General features: G+C 38.2%; 1 protein-coding gene and 1 long non-coding RNA gene across 2 annotated transcripts in view; one reads left to right on the top strand and one right to left on the bottom strand.

Moving 5' to 3' along the window:
- basp1 (brain abundant, membrane attached signal protein 1) overlaps window positions 1-22,136 on the top strand; it is a 64,028-nt gene that overhangs the window by 32,725 nt on the left and 9,167 nt on the right. The gene's annotated exons all lie outside the window — the stretch shown is intronic.
- Window positions 19,928-21,223, bottom strand: LOC122994047. The gene is made up of 2 exons (XR_006406512.1): window positions 21,084-21,223; window positions 19,928-20,398 (listed from the first exon to the last, which is right to left on the bottom strand). It is a non-coding gene; the product is annotated as an uncharacterized LOC122994047 (long non-coding RNA).

Consider the following 22,136-nt stretch of genomic DNA (forward strand, 5'->3'; position numbering starts at 1 on the left):
TGCGGATTTGTCAAGTTAACTGCATGACATTTACCTTTTTTTGTTTCTACTTTAGAGACAAAGAGAGGGTGAGAATAATAAGAAAAGATACAGAAGATAAAGTTTCTTTCATTTCTAAAAAAAAAAAAAAAAAAGGCTGAATAAAATCTGTAATTCTGTAAAAGATGTGTGACACAGAACCAGAGGTGGTTAAGTATAAGATCACAAGTTCAGTCATGTAAACATTATGTGAGAGGCGGAGCTGCTAAAGAAGCAGAAGAAAATAGATTCTGTTTATACTTTGAAAAGCATTCCTTTGGTTTTTTTTTCTGATTTGCCATTTAGCTAATTGCTTAAAGGATAAAACATGTTCCTTTATTGTCAACAAATCCCCATGAAAAAAACCATCTCCAGACTTTGGATACACATTCCAGGAAGACAAAACCTTTTAACAAACATGTTTATGAGTAGACGTACAGTATATAACTTGCATATTTAGGCTAGCTACTTTAACTAGATTGTGCTAACAGGTCAGGTACTGTAATCAAGTAGCATTACACTTAGTGAAATATCGCAAAAATAGTCCGAGTCCCGGAGCTGCAGAGAGCAGCTGTGAGCCAACTGTCAATCAACACCCACACGGCAGACATCAGAGCTACTATAAGTCTTCCAATCTTATTAACAGCAATAATTTCCAAAATGACCATCAGCACATTTATTAGAGGGCTTGAATTAAGAGATTGAGACCATAATGACTTGCTGGAAAAATGATTGACTCTAGTATTTCCAAGAGAGAAGTGGAGTCAGTCGGAGCGTCTAGCAGCTGTCGGTGGCCTTTTTTTTAAAGTACTTCTGCATTGGCATCATCCTCAAGCTGTCAGCGAAGTGAACACCTATGATCAATCATTACGCTGTGATCAAATATTAGCATCATAAATACATAAACTAGGAAGATTAATGATTGGTCAGACGCTATTGTAGTCACCTGTGGATCTGAGGATTAATTTGTCTGTTTTTTTACTGCTGTTTGTCGATCGTTCTGTCAAACACAGAAGCCTGATAAAAATCTCTTGTGTCTCCGTCGTATCTGCTCTTCTGCCTGACAATGAAAAATGTTTAAGATGCCGTAAAGGGTGACACAACACAGTAAGTCTGCTCCGAACATGTTGTTTTGTTGCAATGAAATACAAAGGAGTCTGTGTTTAGGTGTAATTATGCAGCAGAGAGAGAAACACATTGAGTGAGTTCATCGGAGGCCATCGTTAGAAAACCTTCATTAGAAATAAATAAAACCTGCACGTTCAACCTGCTGATATATCTGAGATGTTAGCTGATAACATTATAACACTTATTTCACTAACTAATTCAATCCTCAGTTCCAAGCTGCATTAGGAAACTGTTCATGTTGTTGCAAAAATGGCTGCAGAAAATAACAGCTAATAAAAAGACTTCATTACCCAGAATTCCTACAAGACAACATCTGTGAGCTGCACATAGTGTGTGCATGTTTACTAGCTTGGCCAGTCTGTGATGCTTCATACTGAAGGGTATCAAGGAGAAAATGGCAGTAAAAGACTTTAACGTGTTTTGGGACGACACACTTAACAGGAATCTATTTATGTCATTACAGCACCTACTGAATTTCTCTGATGGTGCTAGTTTACACTTCATTTTTCAATGTTTCACCTCTTTTCTTTGCAGAAATATGAGACATGTCCAGTGAAAATTGTCACAGTATATATGTGTGTTTTTGACAGTACCACCAGGAGTCACCAAAGTCAGAATTTTTCAAATCATACACATAGGTTTTTTTTATTTACACCAAAATTTCATTTATGAAAACAGGATGAATATATGACATCTGTTGCAGCTGTACTTGCAATTTTTAGCCCATAAATCAGCTTCATCTTTACACAACATGTATCAATCTGTGCAGCGTTAATAGTGATGCACATTTACACTTGTGAATGGACACTGAGATGCACGTCGGACATGTTTTTGTGACTAGTCCTGGTCTTTTTTTTTTAACATGTGCTTGCCGATAAACAACACGCTTGATTTACGATTTGTTGCACGCTGCTCAAGTGGCAGGTGAGTGGAGTTTGTTTTGTATCCTCTCAGTTCATGTCAAAATGACAGGAAATAATCTGACAGGGAACTTGGTGAACTTTATTTTAGGACTGACAACTTACCTGACACCGTCTGAACTGCACCGACACAGTAAACACCACCCATCTGGTACCGCAGGCCTTTTAAAAACAAACGCCAAATATGGTCCGACTCTGGGCTCGTGCTGATGAAGGAGAGAGGCGGGAAGAGGAAAAGTAATCTCTTGTCTCTGGCAGGAAGAGTCCTTGACTTATGCTTATGAGCTGGATCACTTCAACTGTTATTCAGTTTCTCGAAAACACCAGAGTATCCAGTGTGTCGGGAGTATTTACTGGATTAAAACAAGGCCACAGGTCACCTGCTGCTCCATAAATAGCAGCAGAAAGACAGGAATGAAAGTATTCAGCCCGTCCAACTCATTCATATGTCCGGCGAGGACTCCCGCCCCACGGCGGCGAGTAGAGCATATTCTACATCGCATGTTTTCTCATAAACAAGTGTTGACTCATGGAGCCGCCTGAAGCTGTGGGTCGACTGCAGGTTCAGCATCAGGACCGAAATTCACACCCCTGCATGCAAAGACACAACAACACAACACAAAGTGGATTTACTCAGATTCCCGCTTGTTTCTTAAGATATTTTTTTAATAACGTAGTAGTGGTATGACTGAGAATTATTAGTCTTTCCATAAGGTTAACACATGAGGTGTCTCATTTTGTTGTTTTATCCTCTACACAGCTTTATCTTCTGCAGGTCTTGCAGAATCTGGAGTTACATGCATTAAAGTCGTTTTGCGTGATTTAGCCGATTTACAGGTTTTACAAACTATGTGTTTAGAATTTCAATAGTTTTTTTATTTATTTCCATTTGGAAATTGATCGTTCGACTCCTGAAAGTTGCTTTATTTGTTTTGATACATCACACTGAACATCAAGTCTGTATTCATTTTTGTCTACTGTAAGTTTTGTGATGATGAGTGCAGTCTGTTCAAATCAATCTGCGCTTAAGCTGCGTCACTGTGCAACAGTAATTTCACTTGATTTCCACACTCAAATGAATAGAAGCCTGACATAGTAAAAATACATCCAGAAACCTTTTAAAGCGTATTTTATTATTTGTCATTATGAAGCTAAACGTTGCAAACACACCAGTATAATCCGTTTAAGCAATTTTATTTCATTTGTTTTTTGCAAGATTTTGAAAAATCCCAGTGAAAGATGGTCCAGTCATCTTTTTTTATACACAGCGAAAGAAATCATACAAAAATATGTAACTAATGTAGGACATAAATTACTTTTCTTGGACCTTTATTTTTTTTATCTCACTAGAAAACTACTCAACAGTTTTACAGACTGGTTGAAGATGCTGTAATCTTGCAGCTGTGGGACCAGTGCTCACTCAGGACTGAGAAGTCCATTTATTTGTGGAAAGAAGAATCAGAAAAACAAGTACCACAAGTCAAGAAATAATAAATAATATAAAACTAACTCACAGATGTAACTCATATTGGTGTCTTTTGACTCTGTTCAAGACACATTATTTTGAAATTAGGGCTCAACTACCCACAGTGGGAGATCAACTACAATGTTCCAGGTTTTCCAGGTTTCTGAAGAGGAATATGAATCCTGTTACTGTCTAAACTTTTGTATTAACTGTCTCTCTTACTCACTGAGAAAGTCTGAACTGAATGCTTGCTCGCTCTCGTATCTCCTCACATATTTTCTAGCCGCGCTATCTCTTTAAATGTGAATGTTTCGTTGAGTTTACATTTTGCGATGCAGGGCCCCTTCTTGTTTTCTTTATGGCAACCTTGAAGCTGACGGATGGCTGTGTGTGTTAGCAGAGAGCCGGTCAGAGGTCGCATATTTCTCAGACACACTGTCCACATTGCTCATTAATAAACAGTGTGTGTGTTTATCTGTGCACGCACGAGCCAAAGTGGTTGTGCGTGCGTGTGTGTGTGTGTGTGTGTGTGTGTGTGTGTTAGCACATGCGTCAGCGCTGCCTCTGTGGCCTTCTGCAGAAACACAGCCTGTCATACTGAGGACTGGAAACTGCTTATAAAGTTTGAAGGTAATCATCTCTTTACCTTCTAACATACATGCTCGGTAGACCGACTCTCGTCCAGATCTGAACCGAATAACAATTTAATCCGGACTGGGAACAAAATTTAACCGCAGCCTACTTTTGAGTGACAAATCGCTATCACGTCCACCTCAGTTAGTAAGGTTGTTGTGGAATGTAGGAGCTCCGGTTGATGAAGTAAAATGTCTTGTTCAGACCTAGTTGATAACAAAAAAAGAGAGGTTGACAGTGAAAAACATGCTTTTAAGGACGTCTGGACTGAGAAATACGTATTCATTTTGCCTGAGAAAACACCATCGTGCTTGATTTGCGATTAGATAGTGGCTATAACAAAGAGTTGGAACGCAAAACGCCACTATAACACCAAAATTATCCCAAAAACATGGAGGTAAGAAGCACAAAATTTAACCGGTTGAAGTCGTGATATCAAGACTCCAGCAGAATAATTGTAAAATCAAACATTTTTAACAATAAATGAACACTTACACCAGACCATCGCACCTTTTTTATGCTCACATTAATACAGAAATGCTGTTCATGCACACAGTTCTGGAGTTTTTGCACTGTAATATCACACATACACACCCTTACTGGACCTTGCATTGAGGCAACCTCAATGGATGAGATATATATCCATCGATCACACGCTCAATCATCACCATCTATAAACCTTAATATCCTCTTAATGGGACAATCCATTTCAAAACCATCAATGACGGACACATTAGAAGGAGTGAAATTAGACGTTGAGACCACCGAGATTATGACTTTTAGTAAGAAGGTTGGGGTTTTAATGGCCCTTACACCTCTGGTTCTAAATCATCAGATATGGTGGTTAATGGTCATTTTAAAGACTTCAAGTGTGTTATTTCCAGCCATAGAGTATAAGTCAACACAAGTATAGGATTATTTAAAAAAAAAGACAACCTATCATACATTTGCACCAAACCCTCCTCTCCCTCCCTCCTTCTTTCTCTCTCTCAATCCAACCGGTCAAGGCAGATGGCCGCCCACCTAGAGCCGGTTTTGCTGGAGGTTTCTTCCCGTGAAAGGGAAGTTTTTTTCCTTGCAGCTGTCGCCAAGTACTAAAGCTCACTGAGGGGGAATGTTTGGGTCTCTGTAAATTAAAGAGTACAGTCTAGACCTGCTCTATGTGAAAAGTGCCCTGACATAACTTCTGTTGTGATTTGGCGCTATATAAATAAAATTAACTTGACTTGACCTTGTTTTTTGAGTTTCCATTTTTCCTCTGCGTATACTGTATATTTATAATGTTTATGGTTTTGGCCGGTTGACAAACAGCTTTTTTTATATGAGGCCACACAGGAAATGGACGCCTGCCAAACAGCAGCCAATCATTGCATTAAATTAAATCAGACTACATCAACAGAGTGGATGGTTGTAAAGTTGGCTGCAGTTGAACTGTGAGGCTGCATGTTAACATTTGTCTTGGGTATACTGAACCTGTGTGTGTGTGTGTGTGTGTGTGTGTGTGTGTGTGGCTGAAAAACACTCCAAAACCACAATCAAAGTGTTAAACTAGCGGTGAGTTTTACTTGAATTTTAAGAACACTTTGCTGTTTTTTTTGTGCTGCACAACAAACAGACAGTTGGAGGTTTTAACTTGTGGTCTGCAAACGTCTGAATGTATACGATGAAGCACTCAGTTCGTAATTAAGTGCATGTGATTATCAGAACTTGGGAAGGCTCACATCCAAATGTGAAACTGCCCTCATGGGGCCCGAGACTTAAGGGCAAGTATTCAGATCCTTTACATACCACAATGTAAAAATACTCCATTACAAGTAAAAGTCCTGCATTTTAAAATCCTTCTAACAGCTAAATTTAGTTTAGCTGATTTAGTATTAAAAGTAAAAGTACTTGTTTTGCAGAAAATCGACCCAATGTGACTGATATATTAAGTATGTATAATAAAGTAAATTATTAATACTGATGAGTCAGTGTGTAAGCAGTATTTTTATTGTTGTAGCTGGTTGAGATGGAGCCGCTTTACGGGGGTCAGCAGATAAACGTGAGGGGTCGTGAGATGATTAATGGGAGAGGAAAGAATAAAAAAAACAAAGTTCTGATACACAAAGTTGGATTCATTTCTCAGATTTTTCTTTAGTCTTTGCGTTTCTTGCAAAATATTGGAGAGTTTTAGCTCTGTAAGCCTTGAAGAGGTATTTATTTGAAGCCATGTGAGAAGCTGAGAGGGGAACTGCAAACAACTCATAGACATCTGAAACATGACAACAAGATACAACTACATGATTTTGTTATTTTATTTAAAATGTTATTTATGTAAAATTTTAAATCTGAAAGATGTCAGATAAATATAGCAGACTAAAAAGTACAATATTCCCCTCTGAAATGCAGTAGAGATGTATTAAGTAGCAGAAAATAGTACCTCAGTACCTCAAAATGTACTTATTGTAAGTGCAGTACTTAAGTAAATGTAGAATTGATTAAAAAAAAGGTTATAAAAGCTTTAAAACAGACTTTTTGAGCAGGTTAAGTTGATTTAACATGAAAGATAACATGAATATAAACATGTTATTATGCTGGAAGATTCTGTGGTTGATTTTTGTGCCTCTGACGTTGTGTTACTGCAGTTTTATACCCAGAATATTAAAAAACTTTCACATGTTCAGGGATCTTGAGTTTGATTTCCAGCAGTTATGTGTTGGTTTCACTGCAATCTCCCTTTTTATTTTTAACTACACCTGCCGTATGCTGCTGATGCTACTCGTGAATATATGTATGTGCACATGTAAACCGTGTACACACATGTATCTACAGTATGTAGCGTGTGCAGAGCTCAACCAATCACCTGAGACACACTGCACTCCACTCGTGATATAACATGCGTATCTCAGCCGCACGGTTTCATAAATTTATTTTAAAAAATGCACAAGGTTGCATTCAGAGCCCACTGAGAGTCCTGGAAATTGTGCAGACAGATTGTGTTAAAGTGTACAACTCGTGAGCTGCTGCCTCATATCACTAATGTTTTATCCTTTTGAAGCCTCGGGGTGATTCTGCTTGTTTTTTAATTTATAAACTTACAGCATAGTCACTATATGGGTCACTCAGACATGCCATATGTCTATTTAGAAATGCACTCATTTTGTATGTGAGTGGTATTATACATGCTCTAGAAGACTTTTTCATGGGGGGAAAAAAAGTGAATTGAAATTTAATTTGTTTTTATGTCCAGATGTTTTCAATCCAGCATAAATATCAATATGTCAATAGATATTTTCATTGATTTGATCACTCTGATTGCATCTGCCATCATTATAAAGGGTAGGTTCAGCTGATTTTTACAGTGTCTGTATGATGTCTATGAGTTCTAGTTTGACAGAATTATGATTTTTAGATGAAAGGGGACATATTCTGCACATTTTCAGGTCTATATTTTAATCTGGGGCTCTACTGGAGTATATTTTCATGTTTATTTGCAGTTAAAAACTCCTTATTTATCTTATACTGGCTTTTTATGCAGCCCCTCAGTTCAGCCTCTGTCTATGACTGACTGACTATGTTTAGCATAGATATCTGACATCATAACAGCATTTAAATAACAGGAAATCACATAATTTTGACGCAAATTGCATCCCTCGAGTGCAGAGGGTTCATCTTTAAACTGCTGTTTGGTTATTACTTTGTTAACATTAAGGGACTTTCGTCATTATGGTTACGATAACAACCAGGTGGTTAACATTAGGGGATGTTTGTGGTCATGGTTTTTCACAAACAGTGGTGACTGGTGGTTGGAAACAGGAAGTGAACAGTAACCTCTCGTGTTAAAGTCAGATATTTTGACCCATCCACCCACCCCGACCTCCTCCCTACGCAAACTTTGTCTCTCAATAATAACATCACCTGATTTCTTCCCTTCCTCTCATTATAATTACCATGGCTGCTGGAGAGAGCTGTCACTTGAACCTAAACAGTAGTTTCGGGCTGCTTGCTGACATGAATTTGGCATTTTTTTTGGTAGTGACAGTTTCAATTTGCAATTTAAAAGACATCTAGATGTCCTGGTTAAAACTGGGTTTAACTTAAACTTGAATATGTATTGAAATATAGTTCTGTATGTAACCTAGACATCTAAAAAACATTCACTTTTCATCTAAATTCAGTCCAGTCTTAACCTAGACGTCTGTGAACTGCAGAACTGGAAGGCAGAAGCTTTTCATGAAACATCCAGTCTCAGCCTCATCCTTTTGAATTGATGTCCTTTCTGTTTTAATACTGTACTACTGATGTTATTTGTCTGTTGCTGTGAAGGTAACGACTTTACCTGCTGAAAAATAGCTCCCCTGAGGGAGATGCATCACTTGGAAATGTGGCAGGGAGCTCGTAAATGAAAAACAACAGAAGTGAGAGTGATCGGTCTTCACTGGAGAAAATCTGTGAGTGAATCAAGTTGGCGAGGGTGCACAGGAAGAGTTTAGGTAATAAAATATATCTGGAATTTTAATAACTTTGTATTTGCTGAACAGGCTGTTAGTTATATTATTTGTGGAGTAAGAGGCCTCAAATTGTTTCCACAATGTAGAAAATATTCTGCTTGACACAGAATGAGCTGGAGGAGCTAATATAATATGAAGAATGATATATGGATATGTGGCATTCCTCATCTCCGTATGTGTCTAAGATAGAGGAAGCCTTGTGTACTCTGTACCTGTTTGCTCTCAAAGCCTGAACTTCCGGCTCCATATGGACAAGGTACATATTTGCCTCTGAAAGTTCATGTTTGTTCAAAGAGTTCTCCTTTTGTTGCCTTGTCTTATCTTTTCATTATGCTGTGTGGGTTAATACGGGTATCATAGTTAGCACTACGGATATAATGGTGTTTGCTTTGACTCATACAAAAGTGTAAAGACATTGGAGCTTGTCATGTAGATTGCTTGACAAACCTACAGTCTGAACGAACGGTTAATTTATGACATTGATGCTGATTCGTGTGGTTATTATTCTGAAAGTCAAGGTGTTCAGACTCCTCGGGAAAGATTACTGAGCCAGAACAAATGTTTAAGAGAAAGAGTGGTCATAATCATAAGTTTAACCAACATTAAGAGCCCACAAGAGTTTTGTTTTCTAGATTTGAGCAAGAACTTGAATTTCCATCTTTAGTTTTTGTCAATTTTGTCCCTTTTTATCCCAGTGGATTTGCATGGATTTAATGGGATTGATTGATTGGATTTGGAGTTATGGCATTTCCCAGTTTTTTTTAAATTTGTCTAAATGTGTTAAACTGTGAAGTCGATATGACCCTAAAAGCCCCTAAAAATGTCTTGTTGAGCTATGCCAGAAATTGCTACCGTCATGTTCTCAGGCGCTCAGGACGATGAAGATCTGTGAGCAGATATTTAAGAAAACGCACACAAAGTCAGGATCAGAAGTTGTTTTATGCTTATCTATGTTTTTTTTTTTTTAAATCTGTCCCTGTGCGCTCAGAAAGCTTGACCTGCAGTCACAGCTCAGATTTCTGCTTACATTCTTTTGTTCTTAATAAACTTTTTCAATTCCCCATCTAGTCATTTCAGTTTTACGAGTCATGGAAGGTCATGTTCTGTACTTCTCTTGCACACTTAATTTAGAGATGTTTTGAATTATTTAAGTCTGTCTTGTTGTTGTGCAGTAATCTACGTCGTTATAGGTTTCTGTTACTGCAGCGTTAGCTAACAGCGCTAGTCCGCTTGGCCTTGTAAATCAAAGATTAAGAGTTGAGTGCTTTCAAATTAAATGTGCATGTATCTGCAGACTGCTCGCGAGGCAGTATGGACTGATAGAAACATGAAGGTACCACTGAGACAGAAATATATAAAAGATACATTGCATTCAATAGCGTCTTGTACCTTAGCACTGAACAGCTAGCTCTATAGCTCTTGTTCCTACAGATGTTAAATACAGACACATACAGCAACAATTTTGGTAATTAGTCTTAAGTCATTTTTAAGCAAAAATGCACAAAAATTTACTGTGTCCAGCTTCTCAAATGCTAATTTCTCAGTCATTTACAATAGTAAACGTAATATCTTTCAGTTTTGGACTGTTGGTCGGACAAAAGTAGCATTTGAAAACATCACCTTTGGCTTTGGGACCAAAAACTTTTGAGTGCTGGAGCATCTTTTTAGAACACTGTAATGTTTTTCTGCATGAAAGAAGGATTGCGGATTATTTCTACAACGGATTAATGCTAGTTAGCTAACACTGCTGGGCTGTTATGAAGAGGAGGAAGGATAGTAATGAAAATGCTTCATTTTGTGCTGTGAGGATAAAAATCTAGCACTACCTTCATGCCAGCTCTGCTCTTGATGATCTGTCCATACTCTTTGCAATCAGCATTATCTGGATCAGGTGTGAGGAGCTGGAGCAAAAACACACACCTGAACTCTTGACTTGAAATCACAAAGCTTTGGAGACCAAAGTTTGAACCCGGTACATATTTTTCAGACAAAGCGTGGATCTATATGAGCTGCTTCAAAGCTGCGGCCTGCCTGTAACTGCCACATCCAGCAGGAATGTGTTGAGTGTTTAAAGTTCAATGGCGGGTCGATTTTGTGGTATTCACGCGATTCACAAAGAACACAAAAGTCAATATGTCACCCTGCAAATTTCTGAAGACGTATTGAAGACGTTCATCATTTCTGAAAGCCCTCACAGCTCTCCTAACTGTTAAATCATTAAGGTGTCATTTTACATGTTCTGTTGTTTTGAAAGAAGCCCAAAAGTCAAATCAATGTGCATTACGTAACAATGCTTCTCCTAAACATGGTCATATTGTGGATTGAAGTATTATATGGATGAACATGACATTTTACAGCTCTTTGAGTCTTGTGAACAGAGTAAAGTTACCATAAACGTAATTTACAGACCCATAAATATCATACTGAAGTGTGACGCTGCTGCACATTCAAAATGGAGACCCATTCATTTGCTCCATCCAGGTTCTTTGTACTTTTTCACTGTCATGAATTAAACATCAGAGGAGTTAAAATGTCAGGGTGCCACAGCTGTTTTCTAAAATTATCTGAGAATCAAAAGAAACGCCAAAGTCCCGAGAAGAAGTTAACACTGACTGTTTGAGAGGGAACTTTTTGTTGAGAAATATTCTGCAGAAAGACTTGAAATTAAAAACAGAACTGGTGACTCTTACTGAGTTTAAAGCATCTGTCAGACTTGATACTTCTGTGCTAATGTTTAATAAATAAAATGTTGGATATGGCTGAAGTCTGGCAGACAGAAGGGATCAATTTATACATTTTTGGTGTTTATCAGAGATGATTTTTAAAACCCCAGACTACAAAAACAAGACCCCGGTTGTAACACTAGTCACTAGACTTTGAGTTTGAATGTAGCATGTTGATTGGTCATGTTGGAAAATGTTTAACTGTAAAGCGCACAGTTCAGCTCATCGTTAGCTCCATCAGATTAAACTCCACCAACAGGCTGCGACAGCTATTAGACTTCATTAAATTTGCGTCACCCCTCAGAGGACTTACTGGGCGAGTTGGATCATGACCCTTCACACAGTCGCTTACAGGGATACACACGAAAGCTCGGTCCCTGTGGGTCACGGAGCTCCCAGTTCGGCCATTATGAGGGCTGATCCACCTGAGCACCTGATGACTGTCTAGGTGTGGCCATGTTGGCATTTGTCAGTGAGTTATGTGTGTGAAGGATGTGTGTTAAATTAGAAATCCTCAAAGTCCTGACCGTAGCCAAGAAAACAAACCAGACAGACAGAGCTTCTCTGAGGCTGACTGGTCAGACATGACTGTCTGGTCTGCGTTGATGTTTTCAGCAGTGGCAGCAGGTTTGGGATGTTGTAAATATCAAACAGGCCTTGGGGTTCGTTGGCGTGCGGCTGCCTTCGTCCGTCCCTGGCCTCTTATCTGTCTGAGAAAACAGAGCCGAGGCGGTGAACTGACAAGTCCAATCAGTCACATTATTCACAGTGTTGATGGGATCTATACTGTCTTTACAAGTAACCAAAGTGCAGTGGCCAGGTATGATGGTGCGTTCAAGTGCAGCTGTCATGCGGGAGCTTTGTAGTTGGCTGCTGAACATGAAACACCTTTTTTTTAAGTTGCTGCCAAATTCAACCTTTTCACTGGGTCCCTTTCTGTCTATTGTAGGTTGCCAGGGCAACACATTAAGAAATCTAAAAAATGTAGCATGATTTGGAAAGTGGTCAGCACATTTGTGATTTATATTTTACAAACATGCAAACAAAAGACATACCTTTTTTTTATAGAAAAAACTGAAGAATCTACTCTCAGTTTTTGATGCTGTAAAATAAACTGTTAAACATTTAAAAATGTTTTTTATGACATGAAACATTTATGATTTATACATCAAATTATGGGTATACCTTTTTTTTAAAAAAGTTCTAGTGCAATGCTGGGCTAAATTAAAAATGTAAAATGATTTTTAATAGTTTCAACATGAAACATTTGTGATTTATATTTTTCAAATATACAAACTACAGGTATATTTTATTAAAATTATAATGCATCCAATTTATTTATTTATTGATCAAACACAGCTTACTTTTTGGAAATGGCTTTAAATCAACTTCAACACTTTTCTCTCTTTTTTACTACTGTAAAAAACTACTGTAGAAAAGAGAAAAATACTATAATTATTCATTTGTATGTAGAGTCTCAAATATTGACTATACTGCCCTCCAGTGGTAGAATATCAAAAAGACACCACTGTTTGCCAATATGAAAATTTTAGGAATGAAAATTCTCAAAGTCAAGTTCAGTAAATTATAAGAAACTATCTCATATTAAAGGTCCAGTGTGTAGAATTTAGTTGCATCTACTGATGAGGTTGCAGATTGCAACCAACTGAATACGGCCACAAAACTCACAAAAAACATGAAAGGCCTTCTCTCTAGAGCCGGTGTTTGGTTTGTCCGTTCTGGGCTACTGTAGAAACATGGCGGTGCAACATGGCAGCCTCCATGGAAGAGAACCTGCTCCCTGTAGCTACAAAGGGCTCATTCTAAGGTAACAAAAACACTACAATTCTTATTTTCAGGTGATTATAAACCAATTAAAACATATTTCTGCCAAGTCTGTTCTGTTAGATGACATTAAATCCTACACACTGCACCTTTAAGTCAAATTTTGTCTTTCTAAAGGCCTTCTAAATAAAACTTTTTGTGATGATTTCAAACTTTCAATTCATGACATATATATATTTTTTAAATAGAATTAGATTTACTTTTACACTTGTGGTTTAAAAATCCATTAAGACGTAACTAATCTTCAATCTAAAATCCAAGAAAATCTGCAATGTGAAGCAGTAAAGCAGACATAATTTATCTGAAAGAAATACATTTAATAAAATTAGTAATTTATTCCATTTGGATGTTTTTTGGGAGATACTTTGTATCCATACGCAAAAGAATAGAAAGACCTTTTTGATGAATTTATCATTTTTAAAGCAAAAAAGCCTCTTATACATCATTTAGACCACCATGGGACACCAAATCCCTCCTCTGAAAACCTTTTGTATTAATAATCTCTATAAATGGATATCTGCATATGAATGTAGAATCTGTAGGCAAGGGACAAGATTTTAGTTCTTCTGTTTCTCCTTTTCCATAAACAGTCTGTTTCAGAAGTGAAAGAGGCAAAACACATTGGATGAAAACACCTAAAACACCTACAAGTATCGATGTTTCTGTATCATGTGGAAGAGGAAGTCTTGGCCCATATATCCCCCAAATATTGGCCGTTGCCTCCAGCGGCTAAATCATCATCAGATGATAGTCGATGGGTTCCGAGATTGTTTTTATTAATAACTATGTGCTTCTTTTTGTTAAAATCATTCAACTTGAGGTGAAAACTTCCCATAAATGATCCGCTTACACAACCTCAGTTACATCAGCTGCTGTTGATTGGCAAATGCCCTGTAATGCAGTGAATTGTGGGTATTTTTGCTGAAGTTTGATGGCACCTGTTCTATCATTTAACACAGCCTGAGAGGATGACCTGGATGTGTCAGACAACAGCAAAATCTTTTCAACATTTTGCAGCGAGAAACAAGGCCAGAGGCTTCGCTCCGTTTCACAATACATCAAGATGGAATGACAAAAGTATTACAGGCTGTGGTGAGCAGAGAGACGAATATTTCTTTTATGACTTCAGTAGTAAGAATAGTTTCTAGAATAAATCGAGACAAGATGTCAGAAACATCAAAAACTGAAAACTAACTTTGTTAATTAGTGAGACAAGCTCCCAGGATTTATTTTCAATGCTGGTTCTCAACCCACTGTTTCTTCTTCTCTCTCCTGGAACTCATTATGTCATGGCTGGACATCTGACAAATTAAATGACACATTAAGTGAACACAGGCTATATTTTGCGGCTTGTAGGCTCTTTATTATATAGACATTCCTGAATCACCACGTTTAATGTGTTTTTTTTAAATGTTTGAGCTCAGATAAATAGTTGATGTCAGTGCCCAGATATATAAGATAATGCAAAATAGCATCATTAGTATTCAAAGCTGGAAAGAACGCTGCAGTAATTCCTCCAAACTAGACAACGAAACGCCTTCATCAGCAGGTCGACATCTATGTTTAGTTTTAAGATGCGATCGTGGGCAACAGGAAATGAACAGCGGTCCCCTTTATTGAAGTCACACATTTTGTGAATTCACGCTACTTATACCTTTTGTTTCTGACACGCAACAGTCATAATTCACACGGCCACTAGAGGTCCTTTGCTGTGTCTCAAATCGCTCCACTTCTGTACTTACACTTAACATTTTGAGTGCATAAGTGCGTTCACACTGAGAAGTATGGGAAACGCAGTGCACTGTGAGAACCCGGATGGTGCACTCAAAACGGTCAAAAAGTTGAGTGCAGAACTATGGACACTTCTCGCCTTCAATGGTCGCCATCTTGGCTACGTAGCAGAAGGGGAGGGACCACTTTTTAAACTAGAAATGGCGGCCAAGTACGTTGTAACTACAGTGAACATTGCCACCACTATACTGTTATCGGATATAAGCCATCAGTATGTTTTTTGGGTTAATTTAGCAGTCTGTAATGATTTGGCAGCGCGAACTATAACGTGAATGCTAACGCTAGCTAATGCTAATTTGCAATCGTCATTTCCGGTAAGTGCACAACGGCTGTGTTTGATTTGAGACAACACTACCCTGTAAAAATGTGCGCACTGCACCAGTAAGTACATAGTGTACACAGTGTACTGACAGAAGTATGTGATTTGAGACACAATTCTTGTTTACAAAAATGTAAACATAAAGCTAATTTTAGGCTTTTGAGCAGACGGCATCGGGACGTCTAAAATAAACTACACATCTTAAGTATTTGAACTTTTGTTTTATTTTTTCCTTAAAACAGCAAACACACCATCCTCCCCCTCCCCAGTCAGTGGTTGAGGGTAAACTCCAGGACATACTAGACAAACAAGCAAACAAACGATAAATAAAATAGAAAATACACATAAATATGAATAAATAAATAATAAAATATAACAAATAAGGTGATAAGGTTTGAAATCAGGGAGAAATATTTTGAAAGTGAGCTGTTACTTTCCATCCGGACAAACTTCTACCAGTTTTGCACACATGGAGGTCATGTGAGTGTCTGAGGAGGAGGAGAGGATTTTGTGAAATGCCACTGAATCCACAGAGATGGACGTAATCCCTTTCACTTCTCTGTTTTGTTTTTGTCTGCCGTTGGTTTTTCTCTGCAGCCAACAAAGCGTTCAGAGAGATTTTGCATTCAGTAATAAACGTCTCAGTTAAAAAGCGTCTCCAAAGCGCCTCGCTGGCTTTCATCTCTGCTGAGTGCGTCCTCTGACTCGTAAGCAGCAGCTGAATACACAGCGGCTCTCTGTGGCCGCAACGCGATGATCAATAACCATTTCTAGCCGAGGAGTTTTCTTCAAGCTTCTGTCAATTTGAGAATTGATCCTCTAAACACCAATGAATCTGTGTGTGTGTGTGTACATGCATGTGTGTTTATTTATGCCTCAGTATGTGTGTTTAGCATTTATTTTAATGCACATGGTTGTGTGTGTGTGTGTGTGTGTGTGTGTTCAGCCTGAGGCCAATATAAGCAGTGGGCAGTCTGTGTGTACTCAGGGTAATTAGACTGCTCTGCAGAACAAAGTGATGACTTTGTTTGAAATAAAATCCAAAACAAGCTACTAGATCCACTGTTCAAAACTAAAGTTATGCTTTACAAAATGAATACACACTTAAAAGGTACAACAATTTGATAGTGATTGCCAAAAATTTAACATGCTAGTTCGTAAAACTATATGTGCTGAAGTTATTAACCTTAAAAACAAGCACAATAAATACAATAAAAGTCAGATAATGATCCAAAGCTCAACTGTAGTCCATTTTAGCCACACTAGTAGCTCAATGTTTCATCCACCAAATTGATCAACGTGATCCTATGACTTTTCATCTAGCGCCATCATTGGGTCAAAATTTCAATTTGTTCACTTGCTTTACAACCAAACACCTTTAAAAACTGTATGACATTCCTAACCGCCTCAGCTGTTCTTTGTATTCAGTGCTAATTAGCAAACATTAGCATGCTAACACGTTAAACTAAGAATGTGACATGGTTAAAGAGGACATATTCATATGCACATTTCCAGATCTATATTTATATTCTGGGGCTCTACTGGAATATCTTTGCATGATGTACGATCTGACATCATCACGAGGAGGAAGTAGAGGTAACTTTGCAAACGGAGCGTTCAGAGCAGGTTGAAGCTCCGACTTTTGACTTGCAGAAAACATTTCAACATACGTTCATGTCACATCCAACATCATAACAGTTTAAAAATGACAGAAAAAGCATGTTATGTCCTCTCTAGCAATACATCCTAAACATCAGCATGTTAGCATGCTAACAATGTAGACGTCAGTATTGTTTTTGGTAATATCACAAATATTGCATTGGACTATATTGCAAGACTAAATAACCTAACTTATGTTACTTTTAACCATAACCATGATTTTTCACTAACATTAACAAAGTAGTTTTAGATATCTAAACTTAACCAACAGAGATGATCAGACAATGCTAGCGTTTGTATAGTGATGGTTTGCTTCAGAAGACTTTAACAAATGACCTGTTTTGTATTATAGATACGAGGACTGTCAGTCAGAACAGGTTGAATTTGCATCACATTCCCCAATTGCAAGATTACAAATTTCCGGAGGAACAAACTGTTCACCTGAATTCTCAAGTGACAATAGCAGTTTCCATGGTCTTAAACATTTCAGAAAGCCTGACGGTGTGACACCAAACGAGCTGTTTTTGTAAGATGACTTTCAGCTTCTATCCTGTTAAATTTGACCTGTAAGTCAAATGTGGTGGGAAACCTGTTAGATTACTTACTTTTGCAAGTAAAATCCATCACGATTCTATTTTTTTTTTTAAACTTTATTTTTAACTTCTTAACTCACCTGCTCCAGATGCAGATGGGATGACATCCGCTTGTATCCTCCTTCTGGCTTTTAACAAAGACCAGATGGAAAGGTGGCATTGTATTTTGCAACAGAAGAACGAGGATTCATGGGAAACGTAGTCTTAATTTGAGACACAAATCACGACATGTAGCACCTTCACACATTGATTCTCCTGTTAATCCCGAGTTACTCATAGATGGAATTAGCTCCGCGCAGCTGGAAGCCGCTGCCGATTCGAAATCTGTTTACTGTTGGACAGAAATAGCCGCCGGTCCTGCTGCTAGCTTTGACACGGGGGACCACCTACTGAGCTGCACTGATGCTACTGTATCCTGAATTTCAGGAGCAGCTCCACATATCAGGCTGGAATGAAAAGTGTGGAATATGTGGTGGGAATGGTAGGAGAAAATACTTTTGCATCATCTTTGGCTCTGATGTCGTAAGGCTTGCCAAGCTTTCGGTGCGCTGTGATTTTAAAATAGCACACTGCTGTGGGAAAATCATACCAGCACAATGTGAGAATCTCGCCTCCTAAAACCTTCGTCATGGAGTCCAATCTGTCATTTCAGATACTTGAATACCTCAAATCAGACTCCCAGTTCCCAGCATCCTCTGCTCCTCTCTTTTCCCTTCAAACTCAGTGCCGGTGTGAAGGGTTTTTTTTTAATTTGTGTGTATGTGTGTATATGTGTGTGTGTGTGTGTGTGTGTGTGATTGGACCAGATTTTCTGCTCCAGTTTCCCAGCCTGTCCGCTCAGCTCCCTGCACTCGCCTGCTGCAGTTTGGTGAAACAGACTCGCCTTAAATCAGCCAGCTGGATAGCAGCGAGAGGAAGTGCTCAGGCCTGTGTTATGAATTATGCTGTTACATTCATGTTGGGAGCACACTCACTGTTTTCCTGGTCATATATATATATATATATACACATACATGTGGTTTAAGGTTATATATTACTAGAGTTTCGTGCTGGAACGTCTTGTAGAACAACAGTCGACACAGTCACTGACTGTGTGCAGCTTCTTGAAGTCTCGTCATCACACTGGAGTTGCCAGGTTTGTTACAATTGTGCCTCTACAAAGGAGACTGTCAGGATCAGTTATTTATGCAAGTGTCTGAAAAAGACATTAATTCATGTTTAAGTGACAGCGACCTCTAGCGGCCGTAGTATTTAGGGAACAGAGGAGGAAATCAGATGATAAAACCTATCAATATGTAGATATTGTTCATTTAAAAAGCTTAACTGTTGGCCAAAAGATGTCTGTTACTTCACTGTAAGGTCTATTCTCAGTGTATTATGCACACTGGAGGTTTCAAGTTTGCACATTTCATGACTTTAAGTTGCATACTGGGCCATGATTGCATCCAAACTAGTTAAGTTTGTAACAGTATAATAAAATCACTGAAAAACTAATTTCCATAGCAGGTTATCAAAAATGATTTAAAAGGAAAAAAAGTAGTTTGATCAGGCCTTTATAGTAAAAGTTCTGTCTGCTACCATCTTAAGGTAGCCATGATGTCACAAGTAAGACAGTTAAGTTGTTGGATGGATGGATTTAATCAGATCAGAATATAAGTGTGTTTGACTGCAGCACACAAGGTTGTATTATTCCATCATAGGAGTCCTGTGAGACTGAAACCAACTATTATTTTCATTATCAACAGGTCTGATAATTATCATCTTTAACCTCTTTCACTGCACTCCTCTAATGGAGCAAACGATTCCTAAAATGACACTAAATGAAAATGGCTTCAGCTCCTGAACCACAGTGAATATATACATAAATAAGGTCTTGCCAGAAACTAAACCTCCAAAAGTGTCTTTCAAAAGTGTCGGAAACACTCTTGTTGATATAGAAACAATGGAGAAAGTTTGCTATGATGGAAGACATTTGAGAAGCTGCTACCAGTGAATTTTTGGCATTTTTGCTTAAAAAAATGACTTAAACAATAAATTGTCAGCTAATCAATTAATTATTAAGCATAATTTCTTCTTCGTGGCCTGTATGGGTGCTTATGTGCTTCAGTTGGCTCGTATGATATTTCCTTTTTTACTCCCGTGTCAAAATGGGAGCCAATCTCAACACTAAACCTGAGTACATGAGAAAACAAAACAGAAGAAACCTTAGAGAAGAAACCGAGCAAAAGAAAATCAATTGATTCTCTTTCCTTGACAGCTTGGGGAGATGAAGATGATTATATAAATGTACATAAAAACTGTAAAAGTTAGTAGAAATACAAAATACAAAACAAGATCCGACAATAGGTTTATAATAAGTCTAATAAGTGAGTTTGCTTCTGTCTGTGAATTGTGAATATGAGATACCAGGTAACATGAAGATCTGGGTTTTTTTTTTCTCCACTTCAAGTCCCAGGAGACAACATAAGAGCCTCAGCAAGTGCTTTATGTTATGTTATGCAAATGTTGGAGGGAAAAATAGCTTTTCATGACAAGATCTAAAATAAGCTTCCTGATGCGGTTCCTCGCTCCCGAAACCAAACTGTCATTAGCGTTCCTGCAGCTCCTCCTGCTTTCTGCTGTCAAGTAGATTTTCCATCGGACACGGAGGCGTAGCGAGCGTGTCCGAGCAGGACGGGGAGTCAGACAGTGACAGCTTTAACCTTTAACGTGTCATCTTGGATGGCAGGAACACAGAAACTGTCAGGCCTGGCTCACCGCTGCTCAAGGGGCCGGGGATTTACTGCGACCTCGGGACCTCCTGGAGGCCTCCATCTGCCTGACCAGAGGGACAGGAGAGAGGGATTAAAATCTGACCTGCAAACAAATGTGCTGAGGGAAAGCAGAGATTAAATACAGAGAGAAAGTAATACGATATCTGGACAAACTAGAGATTTTATTAGGGCTATTTTACACATGCTTCTCCAATCCTGACAACACAATTGAATGTGAGGAAAATGAAGTTCACCGTCTGAGCTTTAAAAAATAATAAACGTACAGTATTATAATTGGATTGGAAATGACACCTTTGTCATCAAAGCAAACAATTAACACCTACATTAAAAAATATGATTTTCCGGCAAAAGTGTAACTTAAAGAGAAAAGTCATCTACAAGTCCCAGAGAGCATTGCTTTAAAGACATAACATGCACATTTCCAGGCCTATATTTATCTTCTTGGGCTCTACTGGAATATCTTTGCATGATTTATGGTTTAAAAAAAAAAAACTGAGGTCATCAGGAGGAGGAAGTAGAGGTAAATAAAGCATTCAGAGCTGGTTGAAGCCCTGGCTTTTGACTTACAGAGAGCATTTTTACCTTCCTCAATTCAAGTTTTGGAACATTGACAGTATATAAATGACAGAAAATCACAAAATATATAATATGTCCCCTTTAAGCAGCATCCAATCATTGATTGATTAAAACTCTCTAGGCTAGCTGTGTGGTAGTGATGCACGCACCGCAGTTGATCCACGGATCGGGAAGGCCGAGTCATCCGTTGACTGTCTACTGCACTACTGCCACCATCTGTTTTATCACCAATATGACAACGTTTCTGCAAAGCTCCGTTTTCCCCATACACACTATAAAAAAAACTACAAAAAAGAAGAACTTTTATTTTAAATAAATGTTTATTCATTTAAAACCAGCCTACTTCATTGTAATATGTTACATACATCCCACTGAGGAGTATTGGTAATGTGTGATGGGGTGCATAATTTGTTCGGGTGGGTGGCGTGTGGATTTATGCATACATGCTGATTGGGATGATGATCACTACACGGCTACTGGCTGGCTTGAGGTTAGAAGTTGAGCTTTGTAGAATTTGTTTAATAAATTCACAAATTTGAATAAATTAACTTGTGTTTTTAGTTAATTTAGTCTCTATTCCCCAACTACGCCGCAATGTTTTTTTCCCCGATTGCAGCAGCAAAGTGATTAGAATATGTAAGAACTGTCTGAGATCTAGCTAGCATCAGTATTTAGAGCCTCAACATGCTGCACCTTTCAGGATTTAAGAACCGTAGTTCATCTATAGCCGTAACATACTGCAAGCTTTTGTCACTATCGGGTAAAAATATTCGAGGGACTCTGTAGGTTGAGACAGATTGAAATGATATTTTAAAGCAACCTTATTAAGTTGCTGTGGCTAACATGCTTGCAAATAATTGCTTAATTACACATTCAGCACACAGTGAGCAACATTAGCATTCATTTGACATCATATTTGTGTCCACCTGATGAATGTAAGTCAAATTTTCATTTCAAGTCCTTTTGCCTCTGGTTTGGTCTCCACCAATTTCTGGAAAACAATATTTGGTTTTAGCCACTTACTGAACTGAACTGGTAGCACACAGTGAGTTTTTCTAAGGTTTTTTTCTCTTTTTTTTGCTAAAACAGCTGATTGCTGCTGCTGGAAACAAGTTTAATGAGAGCAATAAAACCAAAACAACAAGCTGAAAGACGCTAAAACACTTATTAACACGTATCTAAGAGAGGAACTGGGAAGGAGG

The sequence above is a fragment of the Thunnus albacares genome, chromosome 12 (assembly GCF_914725855.1).
Source record: "Thunnus albacares chromosome 12, fThuAlb1.1, whole genome shotgun sequence".
In the NCBI taxonomy this organism is placed as follows: Eukaryota; Metazoa; Chordata; class Actinopteri; order Scombriformes; family Scombridae; genus Thunnus; species Thunnus albacares.